The sequence below is a fragment of the Heptranchias perlo genome, chromosome 34 (assembly GCF_035084215.1).
Source record: "Heptranchias perlo isolate sHepPer1 chromosome 34, sHepPer1.hap1, whole genome shotgun sequence".
NCBI lineage: Eukaryota > Metazoa > Chordata > Chondrichthyes > Hexanchiformes > Hexanchidae > Heptranchias > Heptranchias perlo.
In genome coordinates, this window is record NC_090358.1 from 30,834,699 (window position 1) to 30,853,706 (window position 19,008).

The following is a 19,008-nucleotide window of genomic DNA, read 5'->3' on the forward strand; positions in this document are numbered from 1 at the left end:
CCCTATAGCCATGCAAATTTTTCCCTTCAAGTATTTATCCATTCTCATTTTGAAAGTTATTATTGAATCTGCTTCCACTGCCCATTCAGGCAGTTCCTTCCAGATCATTATAATTCGCGTGAAAAATCTTTCCTCATGTTGCCTCTGGCTCTTTTGCCGATCAGCTTAAACCTGTGTCCTCTGGTTACCGACCCTTCTGCCACTGGAAACAGTTTCTCCTTATTTACTCTATCAAAACTGTTCATGATTTTGAACACCCCTATCAAATCTCCCCTTAACCTTCTCTGTTCTAAGGAGAACAACCCCAGCTTCTCCAGTCTCTCCACATAACTGAAATCCCTCACCCCTGGCACCATTCTAGTAAATCTCCTCTGCACCCTCTCTAAGGCCTTGACATCCTTCCTAAAGTGTGGTGCCCAGAATTGAACACAATACTCCAGCTGAGGCCTAACCAGTGTTTTATAAAGGTCTAGCATAACTTCCTTGCTTTTGTACTCTATGCCTCTATTAATAAAGCCCAGGATCCCATATGCCTTTTTAACTGCCATCTCAACTTGTCCTGCCACCTTCAAAGATTTGTGTACATTCACCCCTCTCTGTTCCTGCACCATCTTTAAAATAGTAACATTTAGTTTATATTGCCTCTCCTCATTCTCCCTACTAAAATGTATTATTCCACACTTCTCTGCGCTAAATTTCATCTGCCTGCCCATTTCACCAGTCTGTCTCTGTCCTCCTGAAGTCTGTTACTATCCTCCACATTGTTTACTATATTTCTGAGTTTTGTGTCATCTGCAAACTTTGAAATCATACCCTCCATATCCAAGTCCAAATCATTAATATCTATCAAAAAGAGCAGTGGTCCTAATACTGACCCCTGGGGAACACCACTGTAAACTTCCCTCCAGTCTGAAAAACAACTGTTCACCACTACTCTCTGCTTTCTGTCCCTTAGCCAATTTTATAACCATGCTGTGACTGTCCCTTTAATCCCACGGGCTTTAATTTTGCTAACAAGTCTATTATGTGGTACTTTACCAAATGCCTTTTGAAAGTCCATATACACAACATCAACCATACTTTGCATCTGTCTTTACCAAGGAAGAAGATGGTGTCAGAGTCTCAGTAAAAGAGGAGGTTCGTTGAGATATTAGCTGGGCCAAAAATTGATAAAGGGAAGGTACTAGAAAGGCTAGTTGTACATAAAAGTAGATAAGTCACCCGGTCAGGATGGGACGCTGAGGGAATAAGGGTGGAAATTGGCAGAGGTGCTGGCCATAATCTTCCAATCCTCCTTAAGATATGGGGGTGTTGCCAGAGATCTGGAGAATTGTAAATGTTACACCCTTGTTCAAAAAAGGGTGTAACGATAAACCCGGCAACTACAGGCCAGTCAGTTTAACCTCTGTGATGGGGAAGTTTTTAGAAACGATAATCCGGGACAGAATTAACAGTCACTTGGACAAGTGTGGATTAATAAAGGAAAGCCAGCACGGATTTGTTAAAGGCAAATCGTGTTTAACTAACTTGATTGAGTTTTTTAATGAGGTAACAGAGAGGTTTGATGAGGGTAATGTGGTTGATGTGTATATAGACTTTCAAAAAGCGTTTGATAAAGTGCCACATAATAGGCTTGTCAGCAAAATTGAAGCCCATGGAATAAAGGGGCAGTGGCAGCATGGATACAGAATTGGCTAAGTGACAGGAAGAGTAATGGTGAACGGTTGTTTTTCGGACTGGAGGGAGGTGTACAGTGGTGTTCCCCAGGGGTCAGTGCTGGGATCACTGCTTTTCTTGATATATATTAATGACTTGGACTAGGGTGTACAGGGCACAATTTCCAAATTTGCAGATGACACAAAACTTGGAAGTGTAGTGAACAGTGAGGAGGATAGTGATAGACTTCAAGAGGATATAGACAGGCTGGTGGAATGGGCGGACACGTCGCAGATGAAATTCAACGCAGAAAAATGCAAAGTGATACATTTTGGTAGAAAGAATGAGGAAAGGCAAAATAAACTAAATGGTACAATTCTAAAGGAGTGCAGGAACAGAGAGACCTGGGGGTATATGTACACAAATCTTTGAAGGTGGCAGGGCAGGTTGTGAGAGCGGTTAAAAAAGCATACGGGATCCTGGACTTTATAAATAGAGGTATAGAGTACAAAAGCAAGGAGGTTATGTTGAACCTTTATAAAACACTGGTTCGGCCACAACTGGAGTATTGTGTCCAGTTCTGGGCACCGCACTTTAGGAAAGATGTGAAGGCCTTAGAGAGGGTGCAGAAAAGATTTACTAGAATGATTCCAGGGATGAGGGACTTCAGTTACATGGATAGACTGGAGAAGCTGGGATTGTTCTCCTTAGAGCAGAGAAGGTTAAGGGGAGATTTGATAGAGGTGTTCAAAATCATGACCAGTGTAGATAAAGTAAATAAAGAGAAACTGACATCATTGGAAGGGTCGAGAACCAGAGGACACAGATTTAAGGCGATTGGCAAAAGAATCATAGAATCATAGAAGGTTACAGCACGGAAGAAGGCTATTCGCCCCATCGGGTCCGTGCCGGCTCTATGCAGGAGCAATCCAGCTAGTCCCACTGCCCCGCCCTATCCCCGTAGCCCTGCAAATTTTTTCCTTATCCAGTTCCCGTTTGAAGGCCACGATTGAATCTGCCTCCACCACCCCCTCGGGCAGTGCATTCCAGATCCTAACCACTCGCTGTGTGAAAAAGTTTTTCCTCTTTCACCTTTAGTTCTTTTGCCAATCACTTAAAACCTCTGGTTCTTGACCCTTCTGCCAATGGGAATAGTTTCTCTCTATCTACTCTGTCTAGACTCTTCATGATTTTGAACACCTCTATCAAATCTCCTCTCAACCTCAGCTTCTCCAGTCTATCCACGTAACTAAAGTCCCTCATCCCTGGAATCATTCTAGTAAATCTCTTCTGCACCCTCTCTAAGGTCTTCACATCCTTCCTAACGTGCAGTTCCCAGACCTGGACACAATACTCCAGCTGTGCCTAAACCAGTGTTTTACTAAGGTTTGTCATGACTTCCATATTTTTGTACTCTATGCCTCTATTTATAAAGCCCAGGATCCCGTATGCTTTTTTAACCACTTTCTCAACCTGCCCTGCCACCTTCAATGATTTGTGAACATATACCCCCCAGATCTCTCTGTTCCTGGACCCCTTTTAGAATTGTGCCCTCCAGTTTATATTGCCTCTCCTCATTCTTCCTAACGAAATGTATCACTTCGCGACTTTCTGCGTTAAATTTCATCTGCTACATGTCCGCCCATTCCACCAGCCTGTCTATATCCTCTTGAAGTCTATCACTATCCTCCTCACTGTTCACTACACTTCCAAGTTTTGTGTCAACTAAAGGCGAACATAAGGAAAAACCTTTTTACGCAGCAAGTAAATTGGCCCGAGTAAATTGGATTCAAAGATTGGAAGGCAAAACCGTAATTGAACAATGGGCGGCTTTAAAAGAGGAGATGATTCGGGTACAGTCTAGATACATTTCTACAAGGGGGAAAGGGAGAACAACCAAAGCCTGAATTCCCTGGATGACGAAAGAGATAGATAGTAAGATGTAGCAGTAAAAGTGGGCGTATGACAGATGTCAGGTTGAGAATACAAGTGAGAACCAGGTTGAATATAGAAAGTTCAGAGGGGAAGTAAAAAAGGCAATAAGAGGGACAAAGAGAGAGTATGAGAATAGACCGGCAGCCAACATAAAAGGGAATCCAGAAGTCTTCAATCGGCATATGAACAGTAAACGGGTAGTAAAAGAAGGGGTGGGGCTGATTAGGGACCAAAAAGGAGATCTACACATGGAGGCAGAGGCCATGGCAGAGGTACTAACTGACAACTTTGCATTTGTCTTTACCAAGGAAGAAGATATGGCTAAAGCCATAGTAAAGGAAGAGGTAGTTGAGATACTGTATGGGATAAAAGTTGATAAAGAGGAGGTACTGGAAAGGCTGACGACACAACACCGTGCTACGCCACACATTACACTGCACTACTCCACTGTGTATCCAGTGCACTCAGCCATTTCTTGATATCACGTGGAGCGAACATCCCCATTTCTGACCTTATGATGGAGGGAAGGTCATTGATGAAGCAGCTGAAGATGGTTGGGCCTAGGACACTGCCTTGAGGAAATCCTGCAGCAATGTCCTGGGGCTGAGATGATTGGCCTCCAACAACTACTATCATCTTCCTTTGTACTAAGTATGACTCCAGCCACTGGAGAGTTTTCCCCCTGATTCCCATTGACTTCAATTTTACGAGGGATCCTTGGTGCCACACTCGGTCAAATACTGCCTTGATGTCAAGGCCAGTCATTCTCACCTCACCTCTGGAATTCAGCTCTTTTGTCTATGTTTGGACCAAGGCTGTAATGAGGTCTGGAGCCAAGTGGTCCTGGCGGAACCCAAACTGAGCATCGGTGAGCAGGTTATTGGTGAGTAAGTGTCGCTTGAAAGCACTGTCGACGACAACTTCCATTACTTTGCTGATGATTGAGAGTAGACTGATGGGGCGGTAATTGGCCGGATTGAATTTGTCCTGCTTTTTGTGCGGTGGTCACTCCTACCAATACTGTCATGGTCGGATGCATTTGCAACAGGTAGATTGGTGAGGATGAGGTCAAGTAAGTTTTTCGCTCGTGTTGGTTCGCTCACCACCTGCCGCAGGCCCAGTCTGGCAGCAATGTCCATCAGGACTCGGCCAGCTCGGTCAGTAGTGGTGCTACCGAGCCACTCTTGGTGATGGACGTTGAAGTCCCCCACCCAGAGTACATTTTGTGCCCTTGCTACCCTCAGTGCTTCCTCCAAGTGGTGCTCAACATGGAGGAGGACTGATTCATCAGCTGAGGGAGGGCGGTAGGTGGTAATCAGCAGGAGGTTTCCTTGCCCATGTTTGACCTGATGCCATGAGATTTCATGGGGTCCAGAGTCAATGTTGAGGACTCCCAGGGCCACTCCCTCCTGACTGTCTATCACTGTACCGCCACCTCTGGTGGGTCTGTCCTGCCGGTGGGACAGGACATACCCAGGGATGGTGATGGAAGAGTCTGGGACCTTGGCTGAAAGGTATGATTCTGTGAGTATGGCTATGTCAGGCTGTTGCTTGACTAGTCTGTGGGACAGCTCTCCCAATTTTGGCACAAGTCCCCAGATGTTAGTGAGGAGGACTTTGCAGGGTCGACTGGGCTTGGTTTGCCCTTGTCGTGTCCGGTGCCCAGTGATCCGATGCCGGGTGGTCCGTCCAGTTTTATTCTTATTGTGACTTTCTGTAGTGAGATTGTACAACTGAGTGGCTTGCTAGGCCATTTCAGAGGGCAATTAAGAATCAACCACATTGCTGTGGTTCTGGAGTCACATATAGGCCCAGACCATTTAGGAGGATGTTTCCAGGACTAGAGAATTTTAGCTATGAGGAAAGATTGGGGTTGTTTTCTTTGGAAGAGACGAGGCTGAGGGGAGATTTAATTGAGGTGTACAAAATTATGAGGGGCCTAGATAGAGTGGATAGGAAGGACCTATTTCCCTTAGTAGAGAGGTCAATAACCATGGGGCATAGATTTAAAGTGATTGGTAGAAGGATTATAGAATCATAGAAGTTACAACATGGAAACAGGCCCTTCGGCCCAACATGTCCATGTCGCCCAGTTTATACCACTAAGCTAGTCCCAATTGCCTGCACTTGGCCCATATCCCTCGATACCCATCTTCCCCATGTAACTGTCCAAATGCTTTTTAAAAGACAAAATTGTACCCGCCTCTACTACTGCCTCTGGCAGCTCGTTCCAGACACTCACCACCCTTTGAGTGAAAAAATTGCCCCTCTGGATCCTTTTGTATCTCTCCCCTCTCACCTTAAATCTGTGCCCCCTCGTTATAGACTCCCCTACCTTTGGGAAAAGATTTTGACTATCGACCTTATCTATGCCCCTCATTATTTTATAGACTTCTATAAGATCACCCCTTAACCTCCTACTCTCCAGGGAATAAAGTCCCAGTCTGTCTAACCTCTCCCTGTAAGTCAAACCATCAAGTCCCGGTAGCATCCTAGTAAATCTTTTCTGCACTCTTTCTAGTTTAATAATATCCTTTCTATAATAGGGTGACCAGAACTGTACACAGTACTCCAAGTGTGGCCTCACCAATGCCCTGTACAACTTCAACAAGACATCCCAACTCCTGCATTCAATGTTCTGACCAATGAAACCAAGCATGCTGAATGCCTTCTTCACCACCCTATCCACCTGTGACTCCACTTTCAAGGAGCTATGAATCTGTACTCCTAGATCTCTTTGTTCTATAACTCTCCCCAACGCCCTACCATTAACGGAGTAGGTCCTGGCCCGATTCGATCTACCAAAATGCATCACCTCACATTTATCTAAATTAAACTCCATCTGCCATTCATCGGCCCACTGGCCCAATTTATCAAGATCCCGTTGCAATCCTAGATAACCTTCTTCACTGTCCACAATGCCACCAATCTTGGTGTCATCTGCAAACTTACTAACCATGCCTCCTAAATTCTCATCCAAATCATTAATATAAATAACAAATAACAGCGGACCCAGCACCGATCCCTGAGGCACACCGCTGGACACAGGCATCCAGTTTGAAAAACAACCCTCGACAACCACCCTCTGTCTTCTGTCGTCAAGCCAATTTTGTATCCAATTGGCTACCTCACCTTGGATCCCGTGAGATTTAACCTTATGTAACAACCTACCATGCGGTACCTTGTCAAATGCTTTGCTGAAGTCCATGTAGACCACGTCTACTGCACAGCCCTCATCTATCTTCTTGGTTACCCCTTCAAAAAACTCAATCAAATTCGTGAGACATGATTTTCCTCTCACAAAACCATGCTGACTATTCCTAATTAGTCCCTGCCTCTCCAAATGCCTGTAGATCCTGTCCCTCAGAATACCCTCTAACAACTTACCCACTACAGATGTCAGGCTCACTGGTCTGTAGTTCCCAGGCTTTTCCCTGCCGCCCTTCTTAAACAAAGGCACAACATTTGCTACCCTCCAATCTTCAGGCACCTCACCTGTAGCGGTGGATGATTCAAATATCTCTGCTAGGGGACCCGCAATTTCCTCCCTAACCTCCCATAACGTCCTGGGATACATTTCATCAGGTCCCGGAGATTTATCTACCTTGATGCGCGTTAAGACTTCCAGCACCTCCCTCTCTGTAATATGTACACTCCTCAAGACATCACTATTTATTTCCCCAAGTTCCCTAACATCCATGCCTTTCTCAACCGTAAATACCGATGTGAAATATTCATTCAGGATCTCACCCATCTCTTGTGGTTCCGCACTTAGATGACCTTGTTGATCCTTAAGAGGCCCTACTCTCTCCCTAGTTACCCTTTTGCCCTTTATGTATTTGTAGAAGCTCTTTGGATTCACTTTTGCCTGATCTGCCAAAGCAATCTCATATCCCCTTTTTGCCCTCCTGATTTCTCTCTTAACTCTACTCCGGCAATCTCTATACTCTTCAAGGGATCCACTTGATCCCAGCTGCCTATGCATGTCATATGCCTCCTTCTTCTTTTTGACTAGTGCCTCAATCTCCCGAGTCATCCAAGGTTCCCTACTTCTACCAGCCTTGCCCTTCACTTTATAAGGAATGTGCTTACCCTGAACCCTGGTTAACACACTTTTGAAAGCCTCCCACTTACCAGACGTCCCTTTGCCTGCCAACAGACTCTCCCAATCAACTTCTGAAAGTTCCTGTCTAATACCATCAAAATTGGCCTTTCCCCAATTTAGAATTTTAACTTTTGGGCCAGACCTATCCTTCTCCATAGCTATCTTAAAACTAATGGAATTATGATCACTGGTCCCAAAGTGATCCCTCACTAACACTTCTGTCACCTGCCCTTCCTTATTTCCCAAGAGGAGGTCAAGTTTTGCCCCCTCTCTCGTCGGGCCATCCACAAACTGAATGAGAAATTCCTCCTGAATACACTCAACAAATTTCTCTCCATCCAAGCCCCTAATGCTATGGCTGTCCCAGTCAATGTTGGGAAAGTTAAAGTCCCCTACTATTACCACCCTATTTTTCTTGCAGCTGTCTGTAATCTCCTTACATATTTGCTCCTCAATTTCCCGTTGACTATTTGGGGGTCTGTAGTACAATCCTATCAAAGTGATCTCTCCCTTCTTATTTTTCAGTTCTACCCATATGGACTCAGTGGGCGAACCCTCGGATATATCCCCTCTCACTACTGCCGTGATGTTCTCCCTAATCAAGAACGCAACTCCCCCTCCTCTCTTACCTCCTGCTCTATCTTTCCTATAGCATCTGTACCCTGGAACATTGAGCTGCCAGTCCTGCCCCTCCCTTAGCCATGTTTCAGTAATAGCTATAACATCCCAGTCCCATGTACCCATCCATGCCCTGAGTTCATCTGCCTTGCCCATCAGACTTCTTGCATTGAAATAAATGCAGTTTAATCTAGACTTCCCTTGGTCTTTGCCCTGCTTTCTCAGACCATCTGTCCGGTCATGTTCTGTACACTCTCCCTTACTGCCTTTTGTTTCTGTCACCACTTTATTTCCCACTGACTTCCTGCATCGGTTCCCATCCCCCTGCCACATTAGTTTAAACCCTCCCCAACAGCACTGGCAAACACTCCCCCTAGGACATTGGTTCCAGTCCTGCCCAGATGCAGACCGTCCAATTTGTACTGGTCCCACCTCCCCCAGAACCGGTTCCAATGGCCCAGGAATTTGAATCCCTCCAGCTTGCACCATCTCTCAAGCCACGTATTCATCTTAGCTATCCTGTCATTCCTACTCTGACTAACCCGTGGCACTGGTAGCAATCCTGAGATTACTACCTTTGAGGTCCTACTCTTTAGTTTAACTCCTAACTCCCTAAATTCAGCTTGTAGGACCTCATCCTGTTTTTTACCTATATCGTTGGTGCCTATATGCACCACGACAACTGGCTGTTCACCCTCCCCCTCCAGAATGTCCTGCAGCCGCTCCGAGACATCCTTGACCCTTGCACCAGGGAGGCAACATACCATCCTGGAGTCTCGGTTGCGTCCGCAGAAACGCCTGTCTATTCCCCTTACAATCGAGTCCCCTATCACTATAGCTCTGCCACTCTTTTTCCTGCCCTCCTGTGCAGCAGAGCCAGCCACGGTGCCATGAACCTGGCCACTGCCACCTTCCCCTGGTGAGCCATCTCCGCCAACAGTATCCAAAACGGTATACCTGTTTTGGAGGGAGATGACCGCAGGGGACCCCTGCACTGCCTTCCTACTCTTTCTCTGTCTGTTGGTCACCCATTCACTATCTCCCTCAGTAATTTTTATCTGCGGTGTGACCAACTCACTGAACGTGCTATCCACGACTTTCTCAGCATCGCGGATGCTCCAAAGTGAGTCCATCCGCAGCTCCAGAGCCGTCAAGCGGTCAAACAATAGCTGCAGCTGGACACACTTCCCGCAGGTGAAGGAATCAGGGATACAGGAAGGAGCCCTGAATTCCCACATCCCACAAGAGGAACATGACACGGCGCTGGGATCTCCTGCCATGACTTAACCCTTAAATTAGCTTAAGAACAACTACAATGTCAAGAGAAAAAAAAAGGAAAGAAAAAGAAAAGGAAAGGGGAGTTGAGGAGAATTTTTTCACCCAGAGGGTGGTGGGGGTCTGGAACTCACTGCCTGAAAGGGTGGTAGAGGCAGAAACCCTCAACTCATTTAAAAAGTACTTGGATGTGCACTTGAAGTGCCCTAAGGGCAGTGTCCAAGGCCCAACCATCTTCAGCTGCTTCATCAATGACCTTCCCTCCATCATAAGGTCAGGATGTTCGCTGATGATTGCACAGTGTTCAGTTCCATTCGCAACCTCTCAAATAATGAAGCAGTCCGTGCCCGCATGCAGCAAGACCTGGACAACATCCAGGCTTGGGCTGATAAGTGGCAAATAACATTCGCGCCAGACAAGTGCCAGGCAATGACCATCTCCAAAAAGAGAGAATCTAACCACTTCCCCTTAACATTCAACGGCATTACCATCTCCGAATCCCCCACCATCAACATCCTGGGGGTCACCATTGACCAAAAACTTAACTGGACCAGCCATATAAATACTGTGGCTACAAGAGCAGGTCAGAGGCTGGGTATTCTGCAGAGAATGACTCACCTCCTGACTCCCCAAAGCCTTTCCACCATCTACAAGGCACAAGTCAGGAGTGTGATGGAATACTCTCCACTTGCCTGGATGAGTGCAGCTCCAACAACACTCAAGAAGCTCGAAACCATCCAGGACAAAGCAGCCCACTTGATTGGCACCCCATCCACCACCCTAAACATTCACTCCCTTCACCACCGGCGCACTGTGGCTGCAGTGTGCACCATCCACAGGATGCACTGCAGCAACTCACCAAGGCTTCTTCGACAGCACCTCCCAAACCTGCGACCTCTACCACCTAGAAGGACAAGAGCAGCAGGCACATGGGAACAACACCACCTGCACGTTCCCCTCCAGGTCACACACCATCCCGACTTGGAAATATATCGGCGTTCCTTCATCGTCGCTGGGTCAAAATCCTGGAACTCCCTTCCTAACAGCACTATGGGAGAACCTTCACCACACGGACTGCAGTGGTTCAAGAAGGCGGCTCGCCACCACCTTCTCAAGGGCAATTAGGGATGGGCAATAAATGCCGGCCTCGCCAGCGACGCCCACATCCCATGAACGAATAATTTTTAAAAATCTCCTCTGTACCCTCTCTAATGCAATCACATCTTTCCTGTAATGTGGTGACCAGAATTGTACACAGTACTCAAGCTGTGGCCGAACTAGTGTTTAATACAGTTCTAGCATAACCTCTCTGCTCTTATATTCTATGCCTTAGCCATGCCTTCTTAACCACCTTATCTACCTGTCCTGCTATATTCAGGGATCTGTGGACATGCACTCCAAGGTCCCTCTGTTCCTCTACACCTCTCAGTATCCTCCCATTTATTGTGTATTCCCTTGCCTTCTCAAATGCATTACCACACACTTCTCCGGATTGAATTCCATTTGCCCACCTGACCAGTCCATTGATATCTTCCTGCAGTCTACAGCTTTCCTCCTCACGATCAACCACATGGCCAACTTTTGTATCATCTGCAAACTTCTTAATCATGCCCCCTACATTTAAGTCTAAATAATTGATACATACTGCAAAAAGCAAGGGACCTAGCACTGAGCCCTGCGGAACCCCACTGGAAACAGCCTTCCAGCCACAAAAACACCCACTGACCATTACCCTTTGCTTCGTGCCACTGAGCCAATTCTGGATCCAACTTGCCACTTTAGGAACATAGGAACAGGAGGAGGCCATTCAGCCCCTCGTGCCTGCTCCACCATTTGATAAGATCATGGCTGATCTGTGATCTAACTCCACATACCTGCCTTTGGCCCATATCCCTTAATACCTTTGGTTGCCAAAAAGCTATCTATCTCAGATTTAAATTTAGCAATTGAGCTAGTATCAATTGTCGTTTGCGGAAGAGAGTTCCAAACTTTTACAACCCTTTGTGTGTAGAAATGTTTTCTAATCTCGCTCCTGAAAGGTCTGGCTCTAATTTTTAGACTGTGCCCCCTACTCCTAAAATCCCCAACCAGCGGAAATAGTTTCTCTCTATCCACCCTATCTGTTCCCCTTAATATCTTATAAACTTCGATCAGATCACCCCTTAACCTTCGAAACTCCAGAGAATACAACCCCAATTTGTGTAATCTCTCCTCGTAACTTAACCCTTGAAGTCCGGGTATCATTCTAGTAAACCTACGCTGCACTCCCTCCAAGGCCAATATGTCCTTCCAAAGGTGCGGTGCCCAGAACTGCTCACAGTACTTCAGATGCGGTCTAATCAGGGCTTTGTATAGCTGCAGCATAACTTCTGCCCCCTTGTACTCAAGTCCTCAAGATAGAAAGGCCAACATTCCATTTGCCTTCTTGATTATTTTCTGCACCTGTTCATGACACTTTTTTTATTCGTTCACGGGATGTGGGCGTCGCTGGCAAGGCCGGCATTTATTGCCCATCCCTAATTGCCCTCGAGAAGGTGGTGGTGAGCCGCCTTCTTGAACCGCTGCAGTCCGTGTGGTGACGGTTCTCCCACAGTGCTGTTAGGAAGGGAGTTCCAGGATTTTGACCCAGTGACGATGAAGGAACGGCGATATATTTCCAAGTCGGGATGGTGTGTGACTTGGAGGGGAACATGCAGGTGGTGTTGTTCCCATGTGCCTGCAGCTCTTGTCCTTCTAGGTGGTAGAGGTCGCGGGTTTGGGAGGTGCTGTCGAAGAAGCCTTGGCGAGTTGCTGCAGTGCATCCTGTGGATGGTACACACTGCAGCCACAGTGCGCCGGTGGTGAAGGGAGTGAATGTTTAGTGTGGTGGATGGGGTGCCAATCAAGCGGGCTGCTTTATCTTGGATGGTGTCGAGCTTCTTGAGTGTTGTTGGAGCTGCACTCATCCAGGCAAGTGGAGAGTATTCCATCACACTCCTGACTTGTGCCTTGTAGATGGTGGAAAGGCTTTGGGGAGTCAGGAGGTGAGTCACTCGTCGCAGAATACCCAGCCTCTGACCTGCTCTCGTAGCCACAGTATTTATATGGCTGGTCCAGTAAAGTTTCTCGTCAATGGTGACCCCCAGGATGTTGATGGTGGGGGATTCGGCGATGGTAATGCCGTTGAATGTCATGGGGAGGTGGTTAGACTCTCTCTTGTTGGAGATGGTCATTGCCTGGCACTTATCTGGCGCGAATGTTACTTGCCACTTATGAGCCCAAGCCTGGATGTTGTCCAGGTCTTGCTGCATGCAAGCTTGGACTGCTTCATTATCTGAGAGTTTGCGAATGGAACTGAACACTGTGCAGTCATCAGCGAACATCCCCATTTCTGACCTTATGATGGAGGGAAGGTCATTGATGAAGCAGCTGAAGATGGTTGGGCCTAGGACACTGCCCTGAGGAACTCCTGCAGCAATGCCCTGGGGCTGAGATGATTGGCCTCCAACTACCACTACCATCTTCCTTTGTGCTAGGTATGACTCCAGCCAGTGGAGAGTTTTCCCCCTGATTCCCATTGACTTCAATTTTACGAGGGCTCCTTGGTGCCACACTCGGTCAAATGCTGCCTTGATGTCAAGGGCAGTCACTCTCACCTCACCTCTGGAATTCAGCTCTTTTGTCCATGTTTGGACCAAGGCTGTAATGAGGTCTGGAGCCGAGTGGTCCTGGCGGAACCCAAACTGAGCATCGGTGAGCAGGTTATTGGTGAGTAAGTGCCGCTTGATAGCACTGTCGATGACACCTTCCATCACTTTGCTGATGATTGAGAGTAGACTGATGGGGCGGTAATTGGCCGGATTGGATTTGTCCTGCTTTTTGTGGACAGGACATACCTGGGCAATTTTCCACATTGTCGGGTAGATGCCAGTGTTGTAGCTGTACTGGAACAGCTTGACGAGAGGCGCAGCTAGTTCTGGAGCACAAGTCTTCACTACTACAGCCAGGATGTTTTCGGGGCCCATAGCCTTTGCTGTATCCAGTGCACTCAGCCGTTTCTTGATATCACGTGGAGTGAATTGAATTGGCCGTAGACTGGCTTCCGTGATGGTGGGGATATCGGGAGGAGGCTGATGTAGGCAATGATCTATGTACCTGAACCCCTAAGTCCCTTTGGACATCCACTGTTTTTAACTTTTTACCATTTAGAAAGTACCCTGTTCTATCCTTTTTTGATCCAAAGTGGATGACCTCACATTTGTCTACATTGAATTCCATTTGCCACAGTTCTGCCCATTCACCTAATCTATCAATATGGCTTTGTAATTTTATGTTTTCATCTACACTGCTTACAATGCCACCAATCTTTGTGTCATCGGCAAACTTAGATATGAGACTTTCAATGCCTTTATCTAAGTCGTTAATAAATATTGTGAATAATTGAGGCCCCAAGACAGATCCCTGCGGGACTCCACTAGTCACATCCTGCCAATGTGAGTACCTTCCCATTATCCCTACTCTCTGTCGCCTTTCGCTCAGCCAACTTCCTAACCAAGTCCGTACTTTTCCCTCGATTCCATGGGCTTCTACCTGAGCTAACAGTCTCTTATGTGGAACCTTATCAAACGCCTTCTGGAAGTCCATATAAATAACATCCATTGACATTACCAACAAACCAGGGGATCAACCCTGGTTCAATGAGGAGTGTAGAAGAGCATGCCAGGAGCAGCACCAGGAGTATCTAAAAATGAGGTGCCAACCTGGTGAAGCTACAACTCAGGACTACATGCATGCTAAACAGCGGAAGCAACATGCTATAGACAGAGCTAAGCGATTCCACAACCAACGGATCAGATCAAAGCTCTGCAGTCCTGCCACATCCAGTCGTGAGCGGTGGTGGACAATTAAACAACTAACGGGAGGAGGAGGCTCTGCAAACATCCCCATCCTCAATGATGGCGGAGTCCAGCACGTGAGTGCAAAAGACAAGGCTGAAGCGTTTGCAACCATCTTCAGCCAGAAGTGCCGAGTGGATGATCCATCTCAGCCTCCTCCCGATATCCTCACCATCACAGAAACCAGTCTTCAGCCAATTCGATTCACTCCACGTGATATCAAGAAACGGCTGAGTGCACTGGATACAGCAAAGGCTATGGGCCCCGACAACATCCCAGCTGTAGTGCTGAAGACTTGTGCTCCAGAACTAGCTGCACCTCTAGCCAAGCTGTTCCAGTACAGCTACAACACTGGCATCTACCCGACAATGTGGAAAATTGCCCAGGTATGTCCTGTCCACAAAAAGCAGGACAAATCCAATCTGGCCAATTACCGCCCCATCAGTCTACTCTCAATCATCAGCAAAGTGATGGAAGGTGTCGTCGACAGTGCTATCAAGCGGCACTTACTCACCAATAACCTGCTCACCGATGCTCAGTTTGGGTTCCGCCAGGACCACTCAGCTCCAGACCTCATTACAGCCTTGGTCCAAACATGGACAAAAGAGCTGAATTCCAGAGGTGAGGTGAGAGTGACTGCCCTTGACATCAAGGCAGCATTTGACCGAGTGTGGCACCAAGGAGCCCTCGTAAAATTGAAGTCAATGGGAATCAGGGGGAAAACTCTCCAGTGGCTGGAGTCATACCAAGCACAAAGGAAGATGGTAGTGGTTGTTGGAGGCCAATCATCTCAGCCCCAAGACATTGCTGCAGGAGTTCGTCAGGGCAGTGTCCTAGGCCCAACCATCTTCAGCTGCTTCATCAATGACCTTCCCTCCATCATAAGGTCAGAAATGGGGATGTTCGCTGATGATTGCACAGTGTTCAGTTCCATTCGCAACCCCTCAAGTAATGAAGCAGTCCGAGCCCGCATGCAGCAAAACCTGGACTGGGCTTGTGCTCATAAGTGGCAAGTAACATTTGCACCAGATAAGTGCCAGGCAATGACCATCTCCAACAAGAGAGAGTCTAACCACCTCCCCTTGACATTCAACGGCATTACCATCGCCGAATCCCCCACCATCAACATCCTGGGGGTCACCATTGACCAGAAACTTAACTGGACCAGCCACATAAATACTGTGGCTACAAGAGCAGGTCAGAGGCTGGGTATTCTGCGGCGAGTGACTCACCTCCTGACTCCCCAAAGCCTTTCCACCATCTACAAGGCACAAGTCAGGAGTGTGATGGAATACTCTCCACTTGCTTGGATGAGTCCAGCTCCAACAGCACTCAAGAAGCTCGACACCATCCAAGATAAAGCAGCCCGCTTGATTGGCACCCCATCCACCACCCTAAACATTCACTCCCTTCACCACCGGCACACTGTGGCTGCAGTGTGTACCATCCACAGGATGCAATGCAGCAACTCGCCAAGGCTTCTTCGACAGCACCTCCCAAACCCGCGACCTCTACCACCTAGAAGGACAAGAGCAGCAGGCACATGGGAACAACACCACCTGCATGTTCCCCTCCAAGTCACACACCATCCCGACTTGGAAATATATCGCCGTTCCTTCATCGTCGCTGGGTCAAAATCCTGGAACTCCCTTCCTAACAGCACTGTGGGAGAACCTTCACCACAGGGACTGCAGCGGTTCAAGAAGGCAGCTCACCACCACCTTCTCAAGGGCAATTAGGGATGGGCAATAAATGCCGGCCTCGCCAGCGACGCCCACATCCCATGAACGAATAAATTTTAAAAAATTCCCCTGTCCACTACTTTAGTCACCTCTTCAAAAAATTCAATCAGGTTTGTCAGGCACGACCTACCTTTCACAAATCCATGCTGGCTCTCTCTGATTAACTGAAAATTCTCGAGGTGTTCATTCACCCTATCCTTAATTATAGACTCCAGCATTTTCCCCACAACAGAAGTTTGGCTAACTGGTCTATAATTCCCCGGTTTCCCTCTCTCTCCTCTTTCCTTTGGATCCCATGGGCTTTTATTTTTCTGACCAGTCTGCTATGTGGGACCTTGTCAAAAGCCTTGCTAAAATCCATGTAGATTACATCAAACGCGTTATCTTCATCGACCCTCCTTGTTACCTCCTCAAAAAATTCAATCAAGTTAGTCAGACACGACCTTCCCTTAACAAATCCATGCTGACTGTTCTTGATTAATCCGTGCCTTTCTAAATGATGATTAATACAGTCCCTCGGAATTGTTTCCAATAATTTGCCCACCACCGAGATTAGACTGACTGGCCTGTAATTACTCAGTCTATCCCTTTCTCCATTTTTAAACAATGGTACAATGTTAGCAGTCCTCCAATCCTCTGGCACCACGCCTGTAGCCAGAGAGGATTGGAAAATGATGGTCAGAGCCTCCGCTATTTCCTCCCTTGTTGCTCTTAACAGCCTGGGATACATTTCATCCGGGCCTGGCAATTTATCTACTTTCATAGATGCTGAACCCCTTAATACGTCCCCTCTCATTATGTTTATCCCCTCCAATATTTCACACTCCTCCTCATTAACTACAATCTCTGTATCATCCCCCTCTTTTGTGAAGACAGACACAAAGTATTCATTCAGAACCTTTCCCACATCTTCCACCTCCACACATATTACATTTTTGTTCTCTAATAGGCCCTACTCTTTTCTTAGTTATCCTCCTGCTCTTTATGTATTTATAAAATATCTTTGGGTTTTCCTTAATTTTACTTGCCAGTATTTTTTCATGTCCTTTCTTTGCTTTCCTGATTTCCTTTTTAATTTCACCCCTGCACTTTCTATACTCCTCTCGGCTTTCTGCAGTATTGAGCTCTTGGTGTCTGACATAAGCTTCCCTTTTTTCCCTTATCTTACCCTGTACGCTCCCTGTCATCCAGGGGGCTCTCGGTTTTGGAGTTCCACCCTTTTTCTTTGTGGGAACATGTTTACTCTGAACCCCTTGAATCTCCCCCTTGAATGCCTCCCACTGCTCTGACACTGATTTACCTTCAAGTCGCTATTTCCAGTCCACTTTTGCTAAATCACATCTCAGCTTAGTAAAATTGGCCTTTCCCCAATTAAGAACTATTACTCCTTGTCTATCTTTGTCCTTTTCCATAACTACGCCGAATAAGAACATAAGAACATAAGAAATAAGAGCAGAAGTAGACCAATAGTCCCACTCTCCTCACCTTTCCTCTCCCACATGACCGTCAAATCGTCCTCCTTATGATTAAACATTGCTTCCTCCCTCAGCTCATCGCAGAAATGAAAACCAACACAAGAACACAAGAAATAGGAGCAGGAGTAGGCCATACGGCCCCTCGAGCCTGCTCCGCCATTCAATAAGATCATGGCTGATCTTCGACCTCAACTCCACTTTCTCGCCCTATCCCCATATCCCTTGATTCCCTTAGTGTCCAAAAATCTATCGATCTCAGTCTTGAATATATTCATGATGTGGAGATGCCGGTGATGGACTGGGGTGGACAAATGTAAGGAGTCGCCCAACACCAGGTTATAGTCCAACAGCTTTATTTGAAATCACAAGCTTTCGGAGCTTTGCTCCTTCGTCAGGTGAAGTGAGGAGGAGTTGCATAAAGGCACAGCATATATAGTCAGAGATATATGATTATATACGCTGTGCCTTTATACAACTCCTCCTCGCTTCACCTGACGAAGGAGCAAAGCTCTGAAAGCTTGTGATTTCAAATAAAGCTGTTGGACTATAACCTGGTGTTGGGCGACTCCTTACATTTGAATATATTCAGTGACTGAGCATCCACAGCCCTCGGGGGTAGAGAATTCCAATGATTCACCACCCTCTGAGTGAAGAAATTCCTCCTCATCTCAGTCCTAAATGGTCGACCCCTTACATTGAGACTATGACATCTAGTTCTAGATGTCATAGTCTCAATGTCAGGGGAAACAACCTCTCAGCATCTACCCTGTCGAGCCCCCTCAGAATCTTATATGTTTCAAAGAGATCACCTCTCATTCTTCGCATGCGTTCTTCTGCTCACCAGCAAGCAGCGCTGGGGGCAGGGCTGAATCACGCATGCGCAGATATCTAAACTCCAGAGAGTATCGGCCCATTCTACTCAACCTCTCCTCACAGGACAACCCTCTCATCCCAGGAATCAATCTAGTGAACCCTTCAAGGCAAGTATATCCTTCCTTAGATAAGGAGACTAAAACTGTACACAGTACTCCAGGTGAGGTCTCAGCAAAGCCCTGTACAATTGTAGTAAGACTTCCTCACTCTTGTACTCCAACCCCTTTGCAATAAAGGCCAACATGCCATTTGCCTTCCTAATTGCTCGCTGTACCTGCATGTTAACTTTTTGTGTTTCTTGTACCAGGACACCCAAATCTCTCTCAACACCAACATTTAATAGTTTATCATTTAAAAAATATTCTGTTTTTTTACTCTTCCTACCAAAGTGAATAACTTCACAATTCCCCACATTATACTCCATCTGCCACCTTCTTGCCCACTCATTTAACCCG